The sequence below is a fragment of the Tupaia chinensis genome, unplaced genomic scaffold (assembly GCF_000334495.1).
Source record: "Tupaia chinensis unplaced genomic scaffold, TupChi_1.0 Scaffold146687_1, whole genome shotgun sequence".
Lineage (NCBI taxonomy): Eukaryota > Metazoa > Chordata > Mammalia > Scandentia > Tupaiidae > Tupaia > Tupaia belangeri.
The window spans coordinates 3,649,341-3,664,128 of NW_006206544.1; the positions used below are offsets into that span (position 1 = coordinate 3,649,341).

At 38.1% G+C, this 14,788-nt stretch overlaps 1 long non-coding RNA gene across 1 annotated transcript in view; it reads left to right on the top strand.

Moving 5' to 3' along the window:
• Positions 1–1,059: 1,059 nt before the first annotated feature.
• LOC102484074 (uncharacterized) overlaps positions 1,060–14,788 on the top strand; it is a 30,935-nt gene continuing 17,206 nt past the window's right edge. Inside the window, exons 1-2 of the long non-coding RNA XR_337485.1 lie at positions 1,060–1,171; positions 4,199–4,273. This is a non-coding gene — a long non-coding RNA (uncharacterized LOC102484074). The remainder of the gene's footprint in view (positions 1,172–4,198; positions 4,274–14,788) is intronic.

Sequence of the window (14,788 nt, forward strand, 5' to 3'; positions counted from 1 at the left end):
AGGCAGTAGAGAAACTCCCTTCGGAGATGCCAGCTGAGCGATTTGAGAAAACTGCACAACGCCTGGGAAAATGGTGCGTGGACGCGTCTTCTGAGCGCAAACCGCACGAAAGCGCAAAGAGCCGGATGCGGAGCTGCGAGTTTCTGCCTGTGCATTCAGTTAAGTCAGTGCTCCCTGGGATTCCTTAACCCTGCACAGGACGCAAGCCTAGCGATGGCTTCTAGGCACAATCAGAAAAAGAATCTCTGGGGATTTGAGATTGGGGATTTCTTTGCCACTCCGAGCTTCACAGGGCATTGTATGTAAAAACGCAGAAATCATAGCAGGGTAGCTCCGGAAGCATCATCTCTTGTACAACCACTGACTCCTTTCTCAGTCCTTGTATTATTCTCTTGCTCATCTTCTCTGCCTCCTTTTATTAGCTGCTTGTGAGAGCAGGCATTGCAGATTCCTGGGACCAGTCACTAGGGAAGAGAAAAGGGCTGTTTCCTCCCCTGGATGTTCCCTGAGTTCCAGGAACTGCATAAGTGCCTCAGGGGTCAGGGGAAAGGAGACCGAGGCGGGCTTACAACACATGCATACAGAAAACACCCATATGTGAGTTTCCACATCCACGTGTGTGCCTGGGTCTGTATGCAAATATGTAACATTGTCTGATGCCTTGTGGGTCCTTATGTGCACGCCTAGACAGCAGACCCTCAAAGGGCCCTTCTCAAAGCCCGATATGCTCACGCCGCCCTCCACTGCACTCCCATAAGCAGGTCAGGAAGCATGTGTACAAGTCCCAGAGAGGAAAATGTTCGTAGAGCCCTGCCCTTTGCATAAAAACATGTTTAACCTTAGCAGTTTTCTAGAATGCTAATTCATTTTTTTTAGAGGTAGGCCTTTACCATCAGGAGAAAACACTGTTAAGCTAAAAATGCTACTTAATCATGAAAAATTGATAGTTTGAGGATAGGATAGTAACGATAGTGACAATTTAAGACAATCATATAGGTATCGTGGCCTCCACATTATTATGTCATAGACCAATTAATTACTTAGAATGTACTGGGTAGAGAACACTAAGCAACTAAGCAATATGTGTAACAAGCGATCTTGGATAGTGGGAGCGAACTTCCCAAATGAACAAGGGGGACTTGCTATGTTATGAAAAGGTAACTGCTACAAGGTATGTGGTTTAAGGCTTCATTCAAAAAATCACTCGGTATTTAAACTAATCCTCTGGTTCTAAAGGGGAATCCCTCACACCTTCCTACTTAGTAGTGTTAAATTATTAAGAATGGTAGGAATTCTTTTTTTTTTTTTTTTTGGAGAGGTTTTCGCTATAGGACGCGTGCGCTCGCCAGACAGACAGAGAGAGACATAGAGACAGAAAGCGAGAAATCACCCCCCAGGGGGGATGGTCACGCCGCAATCCCTTCTCCTCCATTCTCCTCTCGGGATCTTGGGCACGCACGCACACGCGCCCGGCGTGAGATTCAAGCCACCGGGTCCGAGACGCAAACCCCGGTCAACTACGTGGGAGTCCAGCGACATAGCCATTACGCTAACTGCTGGTTCCAAGAATGGTAGGAATTCTTAAGGCTAACTCATTTGCTCTAATTAATGCAAGTATCCATTATATTCCAATTAAAAGGCAGTGGAGCTGGCCCATAGCTCAGCAGTTAAGCACAGTGCAGGGAACAGTTGCTCACATGGCCCACTGCAGTGAAACTCCCAACCTGGTGGCTTGAAAAACATGTATGTGCATGGTCAAAATGTTTTGTTTTTAATTTGCTATAGGGCATGCTGGAGAGAGACAGAAGAGACAGAGAGAGAGAGAGAATGTGAAACACACCACCACCACCCCACCCCCAGGAGGGATAGTCATGCTGCAATCCCTTCTCTTCCATTCTCCTTTCTGGATTTGGGGCATGCATGCACATGCCCCTGCTGTGTTTTTCAGGCCACCAGGTCTGGGACTCAACTTCATAGTCAACCATGTGGGATCCAGTTGCCTTAACCACCATGCCATTGGGTGGCCCCAAAAATCTTGATACAGTGGAGAAATTAGGAAAAATGATTGGGGTGTGACCACACCCCATTGGGGAAGCACACTCTCTTTCTGTCTCTGATAAGCGCATACACCCTCTGGCAACTTAAAAAAGATCCTCTAAAGAAAAAAAATGAAAAGGTATTGTAATGCCTTGCTAATGTGTAGAGTGTCTAGTACCCTTTGTGTAACAAAGTGGAGTCCTTGACTACCTCCCCATTGCCTTGTTCCCGGCATGAGTTGTGTATGGCACAGTGTAGGTATCCAATAAATATTTTTGAATAAATTAATAGACTTCCTCCTCTACAGACAAGTGGGGAAGCGTTTTCACATATAAAATGTAGCAGGCATGGGGCCAGCAGGTGATGTGGTGGTTTTGCTGGATTCTCACATGGACGATCACGACTTGAGTATGAGTGTGTGCCCAAAATCCTGAAAAGAGAAGAAAGGAGAAGGGATTGCAGCATGGCCATACCTTCTCAGGGGTGATTTCTCACTTTCTCTGTGTCTCTCTCCAGCGAACACACATGCCTTATGGCAGAAACCTTAAAAAAAAAAAAAAAAAAGTCATGCATTAGAGAATCACAATCTTTATATCCCTGGATGAACATAGCTACTATCCTTACATGGGCACACTGACATAAAAGATATATGTTAAGTGTGAGAACAGTGACCCAGTACTGCCTCAGTTCAAAGGCCAGCTCTCTTGCTCTGACACTTACCAGCCCTGGAAACTGAGGCAGAATGCTCGAACTCTTTCTTTCTTAGTCTCATCACCAGTTAAAATTGAGATAATGCTAATATTCACTTTACATAGTTGAGATAAGGATTTAATGAGGTTCAGTTTACTATGCCTAATAGGTAATGAACCCCTCTAGTTTTTAAATTCTGTAAAATGTAGCTTCTAGACATACCTTGAGTAACTTGAGTCATTCCAGTGGCATCCACAGTCAATTCTTTCTCATTTTATTGCTTATAAAATGATTTGGGGTATACCATATTTTTGTAGAGGTGCACGTTTTTCTATAAAGTTGTGTACATTCTGTCTTCTTCAGACACCATTCCTTTCAGGAATAAGATTTTTTTTCCCCCTTGAATTCTAATATTCTCATTATTTATCCATTTTAAGTGGTCAAAGAGCATTGCAGACTGATTCATGGTTCACTAACCATCCAGTGGAAATTCAAAGTTAACATTGAATCTTACATTATAAAGATACCAGAATTAAATTCACCTTCCATGAATATTTGAGCAGACTAGATATTCATAGGAATGGTATGAGTTGGATGAAAGAGCATGAGTTATGTGCCCTTTGGCTAGTTACTTTACTTTCCAAAGCCTAAGCTTCTTTAGGGGCTAAATGAACTAATTTTTCTTATTTCTAGGATTATTTTGATAATTAAATGAGAATCTGTAAAGTACCTGGTTGGAAGAAGGTACTTATGTAACGTGTTTCTTCACTTTATTTTCTCTCACATTATTAAAGCTAAATCTTTTACAAAATATATGTTTTCAATGGAAAAGAATCCTTTGGAATCCTGCTTCAACTTGTTTTTAATCTAGAAAGTGTCACTTAAATACAACACCATTGACATGTAATCCTGTAGAAGTCTGCCTAAATTCATAATTTAATTCTTCAGCACGTCAGTTTGCTCTCACATGTATTATAGCAGTCAGTCTTAACACAACAGCATCCTGTTCTTTAAGCTCTCCCCTTCTCAGATCCTACCAATGTGGATAATGTAGTTCAAAAAAGTGAAATTTATAGCTTTTATTTTTTAACTTCTAGTAATACATATTCTATTTAGATGTACATGACAACCACTTCCACCTCCCTCTGTCACTACTGTGAACCATGAGCCACAGTACATACTGAAAGGAACCTGGGAGAAATCATTTCTCAATTCAGTATCTCCCTCACTCTCCACCGCAGTACTGTATGCTCTAGTATGAATTAGTAAGTTGCTAGGCTAGAATATGAGAGAGATAGTAGGGGAACTTCAAAAAGTTTGTGGAAAAATGAAATTAAAGTATGAGTTTATTTTGGTGCAAAAAAATTTGAGATACACGCACAGTTTACTATGACATGCATTTTCCATAAACTTTTCAAAGAATCCTCATGGTTCTTGTCTATATGGTTTATAACTGTTTTTTTTCCCACAGACCAAAGACAGATGTATACAAAGTCAAGGTAGAAGGGACCTTTATGTTGGTAGCAAGTACAGAGACAAGTGAAGGGTAAGCAAGTATTGGATATTTGTGGGTCACTGGATAAGTGAATACATTCTTCATATTTAATGGAAAACCCAAGATGCTTGCTAGAAAGCTAGAGAAGATATGTACCTTGTTCTCAAGATTATTACTAATTGGAATATATATGACAAATCTATTATCAAGAGATTCAGATTGCATTTTGTTTTGTTTTGTTTTGTTTTTGCTAAGGGCTAAGGATTTGGCCATTACTGGTTTATAGAAAGAATGTTTTTGTCAAAGAGATACCTAAGTATTTCCAAAAAAGATACAAATGTGAAATGTTGATTTCTATGTGTTTCTGGTAACTAATATGTAAACCTGACCATTTTCCACAATGCTCTCATTCCATGTACAAAAACAGAGAAATAACATTACCAATGTATAACTGCAATAACGTTATCAATGCATAGCTGAGATAGTGGAATATCAATGCTTCAGAAGACTTTAACTAAGACAAAGTAGGGAAAACTTTCCAAAAGAATAGTTTCCGCTTTTTAAAAACAACAAAAACTATAATCATAATGCTAAACCTGAGCTAGAGATATTTAAAGAATTTCAAGAGTGTGAAAAGTTAGATGACTTTGTACTAATGAGGATATTTAAATATTAACATATAGATTGGTAGAAGATCTCATAAGACTAGATTGGGAAAGAATTTTTCTTTTTCTTTTAATAGGCCAGATAAGTGCTTTCAGAATAAGTAAGAGAGCTTCTGGTAATCCATTCTAAAATTATAGAATGTGTACTACTACAAAAGGTAGTATCTAGCAGCTCTTTATTGGCCTATAGCTAGGGAATGAACACATACACTAGTTTCCTAATTCCTAGACTACTTGACATATGGAACACCCCTGCAGCTAGGAAGAGCTGGTTAGCTAAAGAAAAGTGCTTAAAGATGTTCTCCTAAATTCAAACTTATAACAACATTGAAAGCAAGTTAAGAAAAGCTCAGACCACTTGGAATTATACCCTTGACCTCTTATTATTGAAATCAGAGAGTACTATATCCTCACAGAGTGATTTTCAGTGCTTGATTTAGGTGAAGTAGCTGTTTTCTCAAGAAAATGGGAAGAAAACCAGCTAGGATAGTAATTTGAATGTCTGTCTTTGTGGTTCCAGCTGTAATGGGATGTTTATCGCAAAGGCCAGACGCTTCTGACCTGGACAAGTGGTACTTATCTTGAGCTTGGGACCACTGAGGTGTCTTTAAAGTGCCTTACTTATGTGACTGTGTTATAGATCATGCTATTCTACCCTTACAATATTTTGAGTTTCCACTTTCAACACAATTATCAAACCTAAGCACCCATTTCATTAAGGAATCCAGTTATTTTTCACTGAAGGTAGACATAGGATATTAATGGACTCACCATTTTGAAAAGAGACAGAATAATTTATAAAATATTAAGGCTAGAAAAGAATAGAAGCACTTAACTATATTATGTTATACACTGAGTATTCTGTGTTAAAATAAAATTTTAAATTATTAAGTTAGTAAAATTGGAACATGCAGACATTATTTACTTATAACTTTGGCAATTACTCAGCCTTTCTGAGTGTCAGTTTGCTCACCTGTAAAATCATGTTAATGAATCTTGACTATAGAAAATGTTCAAAGGCTTGTAGTTATAAAATGCTTCATAAATATTAAAGTGTTGGGCAAATCTGCATTAGGAAATGTATAGTTAGGAGGGTAGAATGCCTAATCTAAGTGGGTCATGGCTTTTCTCTCCATCACTGCGTTCCAGTTCACAAAAACTCAGATTAATTGCTACCTGTCCATGTATATTGAGTGAATATTGGATTTTTTACAATGTGTTCATGAATATTGGATTTTTGAAAATGTGTTTTAATCATGAAAATGCACCTTGTTTTGTTAGATATATATACATGAATCTGTAACATCAGGGGGCCATTTAGGACTATTCAAGTTCCCTGAGCATAACTAAACAACTATTAAAAGAAAGAATACAGGAATGTCTGGGTGAAGTATGATGGTTAAGGCCAGGGACTAGGGACTGAATAGACCTAAGTTTATATCTTCTCTTTGTCAAATTATGATTTTGCAGGACTAACAGATGGCATAGTGATTATGTCACTGGATTCCCACATGGTCGACTTTAGTTTGAGTCCTGGCCCTAATGGCTTGAAACTCACATCAGGCACCTATGCATGTGTGCCCAAGTTCCCAGGACGAGAATGAAAGAGAAGGGATTGTGGCATGTGGCCATCACCTCAGGGGGGATTTCTCACTTTCCCTGTCACTGTCTCCCTCTCTCTGACAAACACACAATGCCTTGAGGCAAAAACCTCTTAAAAAAAATTATGATTTGGGGGTATTGGTCAAGTCATTTTAGTTGCTCAGTTTCTACTGTATCCTGTGGGGCCATTGGAAGTCATGATGCATTTTTGCATAGAAAAATACATAGAAAAGTACATCATGTCTTTTCTGATGAGCCAATAAAATGAGAATTACATGGCCTACTTCACCAAGATGAACTACATAGCCTAGGCCATATACAATAATCAATAATCATTACTGTTATTGTTATTCATCACCATACTGGTAGAATCCTGTCATTGCTGATTCAGCAAGACTTTCATTGATCCATTTGGAAATCAGCCTGCATAAAATCCTGCTGAAAGCTGAACTGTCTTTGTAACTTCATGTTACTTGAAGACACCTGAAAGTCATTATCTGTGCTGGGCTAAATTAAAGCATTCTAAACTAAATTACAAATCTTGCTAATACTTTGAGAAACAAAGGTTCTTTAGCAATTATATGGAACACGGAGCAAAATAAGCTGATGACAGCTGCTGGTCCTTCGTCAAAGATACAGGTTGTGAATGCTAATCAGCATTTGTTTAAGGCCGTCCTTCAGTGTACTTAGGTAAATGATTGAAATAAAAACAGAGGAACGTGACACTCAAAATGGTTCCTTACATTCTCACTGGACCATAACCAGCTGTTAATATAGGCTTTGAAAATTTGAATCAAGAGGAAACAAGCAGAGGAAGGTTCATGATCCTGCTTAGCACAAACCTGAGTTATTCATAACCAGACTCTGCACCTACTGGAAGCCTCATTTAATCGGGGGTAGTTTCAGTAAGAAAGGATTCTGCACACCATTTTTTGAAGAAAGGAAAACCAAGACTGATGCTATTCCGTTTCCTGAGCAAACTGGGGGCTGCGGTGAGCATCAGAGATAAGGGAGTGAAAAACTTTCCTGTTCCTGACATGGAATAGTCACTAAATACTTGGTGGTGTTTCAAGAACACAAATATATTTAAGGCATTTTTCACGAGGTGTTCAGAGTTTATTCTACTATCAGCACTAACAAAAATCAGTCTCCTACATCTTAGCGTATTGATATTACAGTAATGAACACTAAGAGCTGAGCCAAAATAATGACCCTTATGTCAGATAAAAAATGATGTAATATATTCAGCAGTTTCTGACTACTAATTTAAGAGCTCTAACAAAAAAAAGTGGGGGGTTTCTATGAATAAAAGCTGTAGTTCCTCAGGATACTCTATTTTATGAGACTTTTATGAAGTTAATTAAGGTTTTATTATTCATGTTCTTCTGTTTTTATTGGGTATCTATATAAGCTAAAAGAAGTATAAACCAAGTCACTGATGAGCAAAAAAAAACAAACCAAAATATTTATTCTAACTCATTACATTAAATAGAAGATGTTATTACATCTTGAAATATGGGTTATGATAACGGTATATATAATAATGAAGTATGATTAGCAATATCAATTTAATAATAGCAATAATCAGATAAATTAAAAATATGCAGTGATTTTTTTACCTAGTAATTCCTCCAACTTTCTTTCAAAATGATTTTGTTTTGTTTCATAGTGGTACAGTATATAAATACTTATAATTTTAAGGATAAAATTTTCTACTCATTATCTGCCACTTAAATTAAGATGTTATTTTCATTCCTTGACCAGATTTTTTTTTTTTTTGACCAGAAGTTATTTTCTTTACTTACAGTTGTAAACTCTTTGCAGGGGGAGAGGAGCCCAGTCATTTATCATACTTAAGTATGATAAAATTCAGGGCTGGAAAACTAAGTCAGAGCTTTTGCACCTTCATTAAAATAGCATTCTGAAAACCGGCTGGAAACTTGAGACAATTGCAATTTGCCCATATTTGCATTTCTCATGACACAATGCCTCATATGAGGCAGATGATTGGGAAACTAGACAGAGCATGAAGAAAGCCTGTTTTACATAAAACCATTATCATACTAAAAATACAAGAGGAGCCAGAGGTGAACTTTGCAGGACTGAGCTGCAGTGGTACACGTGGTCAGGCACTGCTGCACAATGCTGGAGCCAATATGGGAGGTCCAGGTTTGAATTCTGGGTTGACTTGAATTGGATGTGCCTATGATCCTGACTAGATAGGAAGCTCAGAGGAGAATTGTGGCATGGTAAGACCCAATTTCTCTCTCTCTCTCTCTCTCTCTCTCTTTCTTCTCTCTCTCTCTCTCTCTGGCTCATTAAGGAAATAAACTTTTTAAAAATTTCAAAATAAAGATGTGAACCTTCACTTGGATGACTATTTGAATTCTATTCATCTTAAAGAAGTCAAGTCCCAAAGTGATAAGCTAACTCTCTGAGGTCACAGCTACAAAGCAGAGAGTCTCATTGTCCTCATTGCCATTCCGTTCAATTCTTGTTATATATTTTGACTGAAACAGAGCCATGTTTTATCATAAGCATGTGATTTTTTGACTGAGAGTATCTGTATGTATTTAACTCTTTATAAATGATTTCGTATGAAAAAATATTCCAGGTATGTCCTAAATCTAGGTTTTTTGAATCTTAGTCCAGATGTTCTTACATTGTTAAACATTGCTTCTTTACATGTCTACCTGAATAATACAAAGATAAATGTTAAGAAATAAGCAATTATGTGGGAAAGTCCAAAGTCTGCATAATGGATCTAATAATGTGTTTTTAGTTGGGAGAAACAAATGAAATAGCTTTTACAAACATATGTTGTAACATGTGTTACAAAGGGATCTTCTAAAGATGTACTTGAACTTTCACATTTAGGACTTCTTAATCTCAAGGCCAGCAGATGGCACAGTGGTTACATTGCTGAACTCCCACATGGCTGACCCCGGCTCGAGTCCCAGACTGGGTGGCTTGAAATCACACCAGGTGTGCATACATGCCCAAGATTCTAGGAGAAAATAAGAGAAGCGATTGCAATATGGCCATCTTTCCAGGTGAGTGATTTCTTACTTCCCTCCTCTCTTTATCACTTTCCCTCCCCCATGAGTACACATGCCCTGCAGCAAAAACAGGAACAAAAAGTTTAATGTTTTAAGTTTTACATTTGTACCTGTTACCCAACTTTTAAGTTTATTTTTGTATAAGGTATGAGACTTAGGACAAGGTTAATTTTTTGGCTTACCAATGTATTCTTCCAGCACCATTTGCTGGAAAGGCTACCTTCTCCATGGAATTGCATTTCCGCCTTTGTAGAAAATAAGTTTGATCTGTGTGGGTAACCTATGTATCTTTCCCAATTTCAGTGTCACATGATCTTGATAACTGTAGCTATAAGTCTTGAAATTGAGTAGACTGATCCCTCCTACTTCATTCTTTTTCAAAACTGCTTTAGCTATTGTAGTTCCTTTACTTTTCATATACATTTTAGAACTTATCTATAGCTATCAAAAATCTCAATGGGATTTTTATGGAAATTATACATTAAACTTGTATAGCATTTTAGGAAAAAACTGACTTCTAGGTTGAGTCTTCCAATTCATGAATAAGTAAATCTCTCCACTTACGTTTTCTTTGATCAGGTTTTCATCAGCAGTTTATAGTTTTCAGCATACAAGTCCTTTACATATTTTGTTAGATTTATACCTATGTATTTCATTTTTTAAAAATACTTAGCATTTCTTAGAGCAGGTTTAAGTTCATAGCAACATCGAGAGGAAGATGCTAAGAGTTTTCAGATACCTCCTATCAGCAGATGGCACAGTGGTTACATTGCTGAACTCCCACATGGCTGACCCCGGCTCGAGTCCCAGACTGGGTGGCTTGAAATCACACCAGGTGTGCATACATGCCCAAGATTCTAGGAGAAAATAAGAGAAGCGATTGCAGTGTGGCCATCTGCTCTGAGGGGTGATTTCTCATTTTTCCTCTCACTGCCTCCCTCTCTCTCTCAGGCAAGTGCATGCACTCTATGGCAAAGACCTCTAGAAAAGGGGGAAAAAAAGACTTTTTAACCTAAAAAAAAAAAAAAAAAAAACCAAATGGCAGGACCAGCAGATGGTGTAATGGTTAGATCACTAGACTCCCATGTAGACCACCATCACTGGACTTCCACTTATGTGGATAAATAACCACACTTCGAGTTCTAGAGCCGACTGCTTGAAACACGTTGGGCACACGTGGGTGTGTACCCAAAATCCCAAGAGGAGAATGGAGGAGAAGAGATTGTAGCATGGTCCTCCTCCCTGGAGGGTGATTTCTCGCTTTCTGTCTCTCAGGCAAGTGCATGCACTCTAGAGCAAAAATCTCCCGCGAAACATAAACAATTGGCTAAGTGGCGTTTCAGGTCTGCGGCAAAGTGAATTTGGGGCAGAATGGGCAAATGCAGGATTGGCTCAGGACTTTTCTGTGTTGTTCTACCACAGTTACAGAGGCCTTGGTTAATTTGGAGATGGAGTCTGCAGATTTTTAAACCTAATCTGAGATTTTACAGGAGAGTGACACTACTCATTTGCAAGTAGAAATGAAAGCTGCTCTTAAGTGACAGTTTCCATTTTAGCAGATCTGGAGATGAGGCCATAGGCTTCACATAGGTACCCTCTGTCCCTTTAATATTTGGTAATCTGATTTGGTGACAGAACCAGGAGAGTATAAAAAACTTGTATCCGCCTGCTTGGGCTGCATAATAATGAAAATAATGAAAAATCCACAGACTGGGTGGCTTTAACAACAGAAATTTATTTTCCCATAGCTCTAAAGACTGGAAGTCGAACATCAAAGTGCCATTGGGGTTGTTTTCTGGTGAGGTTGTTTACTGGGTTGGAGATGGCTACTTCTCACTGTGTCTTCCCATGGTCTTCCTCTGTGCGCTCACAGAGAGGGAGAGAGAGCCATCTGGTGTCTCTTTCTCTTCATATAAGGTGACTAGTCTATCAGATTAGCATTCTACCCTTATTACTTCATTTAATCCTAATTCTCCCTAAACGCCCTGTCTTCAAATAGGTGACTAGTCTATCAGATTAGCATTCTACCCTTATTACTTCATTTAATCCTAATTCTCCCTAAACGCCCTGTCTTCAAATATAATCGCATTGGAGATTTAGGCTTCGACACACGAATTTGGAGGGATATAATTCAGTTAGTAACAGCAACCCTTGCTCTCCCAATTCCACATATTAGAATGCTTTACGAGGTTGAATAATGTGAAATTGGCATTCCTCCAGGTGAGGAACAGTGGATCATTGACAACTTCAAATGGATCAGTCAACTCAAGGTCAGTGCAGGTATGCTTAATTGCTGCAAGATCCAAGTGATCACTTCATAAATTAAAAAATTGGGAAGTAAAAACTATATTTACTCATTTTGAATGATGTTTATGCCTCCTTATCTGATTTCTAGTTAAACTCTTAAAAGCGAAGTTTGAGACCAAGTTAACTTTTATTACCTCATTGTAAAAGTCAGAAAGCATGAGGTAAAACTGCATCCATGGCACATAATTTTAATGATTTGCTTGTCAAAACAACTGTACTAAAACACAATTTTCATGCTATAGATGTTGGTATCTGAAGGGCAGTCTTGCATAACCAAAAGTAAAAATTGACTAAATATGGCGAGTTTGGGATAAGCACATGCATATTTTTTTATCTTCAGGTCAAATATTTAATTGCTTCTTCTTGCTCCTCCTGATAAGGAAGCTATATGCTATGCTCCAGGAATTGCAACAAATCAATTACTGACAAGTAATGGAGTCCAGAATCAAGTGAGATAAGTGTGCTTAGAAATCAGCTTCATCAGAAGGTTTACCAGTGCTCTCTGAACTATGCAAACCTCCTTTGTATTTAAGTTTTACCAAAGCTGTCTGAACTACCCAAGACATCTTTATATATAAATTTAGCTTCCTTCTCTCCAGTGGATATGTCTACATGACAAGGAAAATACAAATTATGCACCTATTGTAAGTCAAAATCAAATCCCATGGAACCCCCAGTTCTGCTAGTAATTGTTGAAACAATTTTAACAACTTTCTCACCTCTAGAAACTCATTTTATAAGGTAACCTAGTACAAGAAAAGCATACAAACTAATGTTTTGCACTTGTTTAAAAGTATACTTATTGAGAATTTATGATATGTAAGGATTCATATCAGGCATAGCACAATAAATTATCTCCTGCATGCTAACAAAAATAGTTATAAAAATGTCAGCATGGTGGTTGGCTGACCCACATGGGAAAAGTTCCAGGATCACATCTGAAAATCTTTAGTATACCAGGCATCTGTTGCCCATGGTCTGAAGCTGGCTGATGTGAGGAGTAGATTATGCTGTCAAGACCCTATGAGGGATTCGGGACCAGCAGTTGGTATAATGGCTATGTTGCTGGACTCCCATGTAATTGACCACGGTTCGAGTCCTGGACCTGGTGGCTTAAACTCACATCGGGCACGTGTACGTGCTTGGCTAAGATCTCGAGAGGAGAATGGAGGAGAAGGGATTGTGGCGTGGCCATCCCCCCTGGGGGGGGTGATTTCTCGCTTTCTGTCTCTCTGTCTCTCTGGCGAGCGCACACACCCTATAGCAAAAACCTCTCAAAATAAATAAATAAGACCCTATTAGGGATGCTATATCTCTGTCTTTCTTTCACTTATGGGAGAAATAACTGAAAGGATTTTTAAAGTCAGTGTAATGAATTTTTACTCCTAAAAATAAGAATGAAAAAATTTTAAAAATTTATGCTATGTTACCTTACTTAGTGACAAATAGGAAAACAGACATGTTTGACTCTTTGCTATGTACCATACACTTCACATGCTTTAGTCCTACCTAATTCTTTGTAAAATCTTCCGCTTTGCAAAATCTGAGGCTCAGAGACTTTTCCAATCTCCCACAATGAATAAGTGGTAGAAATGATGTTTGAATCCAGATCTGGCTAGTTGCCAAGATATTTTTATTGCATTTGGTGATGATTTAAAATATGTTGTAACAATTCTACAAAAATATTGTGTATTAAAAAAATATGAATAGATAAGTAAGAAGTGGTACATACACATAAGAAAATATTTACAATAGAAAGGAACAAAACTTAATAACTTTGGATGAATCTCAATGGCATTATGCTGAGTGGAGAAAGCCAGTCTTAAAAAGTTATATACCATACAATTCAATTTATGTGTCATTCTTGAAAAGATATATCTATAAAATGAACAAGAGATCAGTGGTTGCCAGGGCCTGGAGATAGGCAATTGATACGACTACCAAAAAATATCACAAGAATGTTCTTTGTATGAAGGAACTGTTCTGCATCCTGGTTTTCATGATCTCTGAACTATACATGTGTACCATTCATAAAACTATATTCCAAAGACAGCAATAATATCTAAAAATGTGTTTTAAACATTGGAAAAGTGTAGGGCTAACCCTGTAACCTAACAGTTAAGTGACCACACTCCATTGTGGACTGCTTTGTCCCTCTGTCTCTTCTTTTCTCTCAGTCTCTCTTTGGTGAACACATGGGCCTATTGGCAATTAAAACAAAAGTTGTAGAAGACTATCTCTACAGCCCAGCAGTTAAGTGCTATGTATTGGGAGTCAGATCTCACATGTTTGACTGCAGTTTGAATCTCAAACTGAAAAACACATTGGACACGTGTCTGCATGCACCACATCCTGATGAGATGGGGAAATGGTGGATAAAGGATTGTGCTGTCACCATGCTCCATTGGAAGTGTTTCTTCCTTGCTCTGGTGAGCGCACAAGTCCTCTGACAAGGAAAACTAAAAATGAAAACTTGTAGAAAAGACATCAATATAATAATAAGACTTCTGATATTTTTAGAGTTTATTCTTACACAAAAGGTGACATGTTTTTTGAAAGTTTGTAGTCCCATGTGGCAGGTAAGTATCCTTTCTGCTTTATCATGCTAAAACATGAGGCTTAGGGATAATGAAAACTGATATACAAAAGTCTTTTAAAGTGCTCGCTTCGGCAGCACATATACTAAAATTGGAACAAAAGTCTTTTAAAGTGTTTACACATTGGGTTGTCAGGAAAGTTATGCTGCATTTATGCATAGAAAAATACATCATGATTTTCCCGATGACATAACAAATACTTTATGTTAAGGAATATCGTGAAGCTCTCAGACAACACTAGGTTGAGAGGAAGACCCATCCACTAGCTGGGGAGAATGTAGATAATGTTGTAGTCCCATGGCTTTTTCCCAAGATAGCTGGGAGCAGGCATAGGCA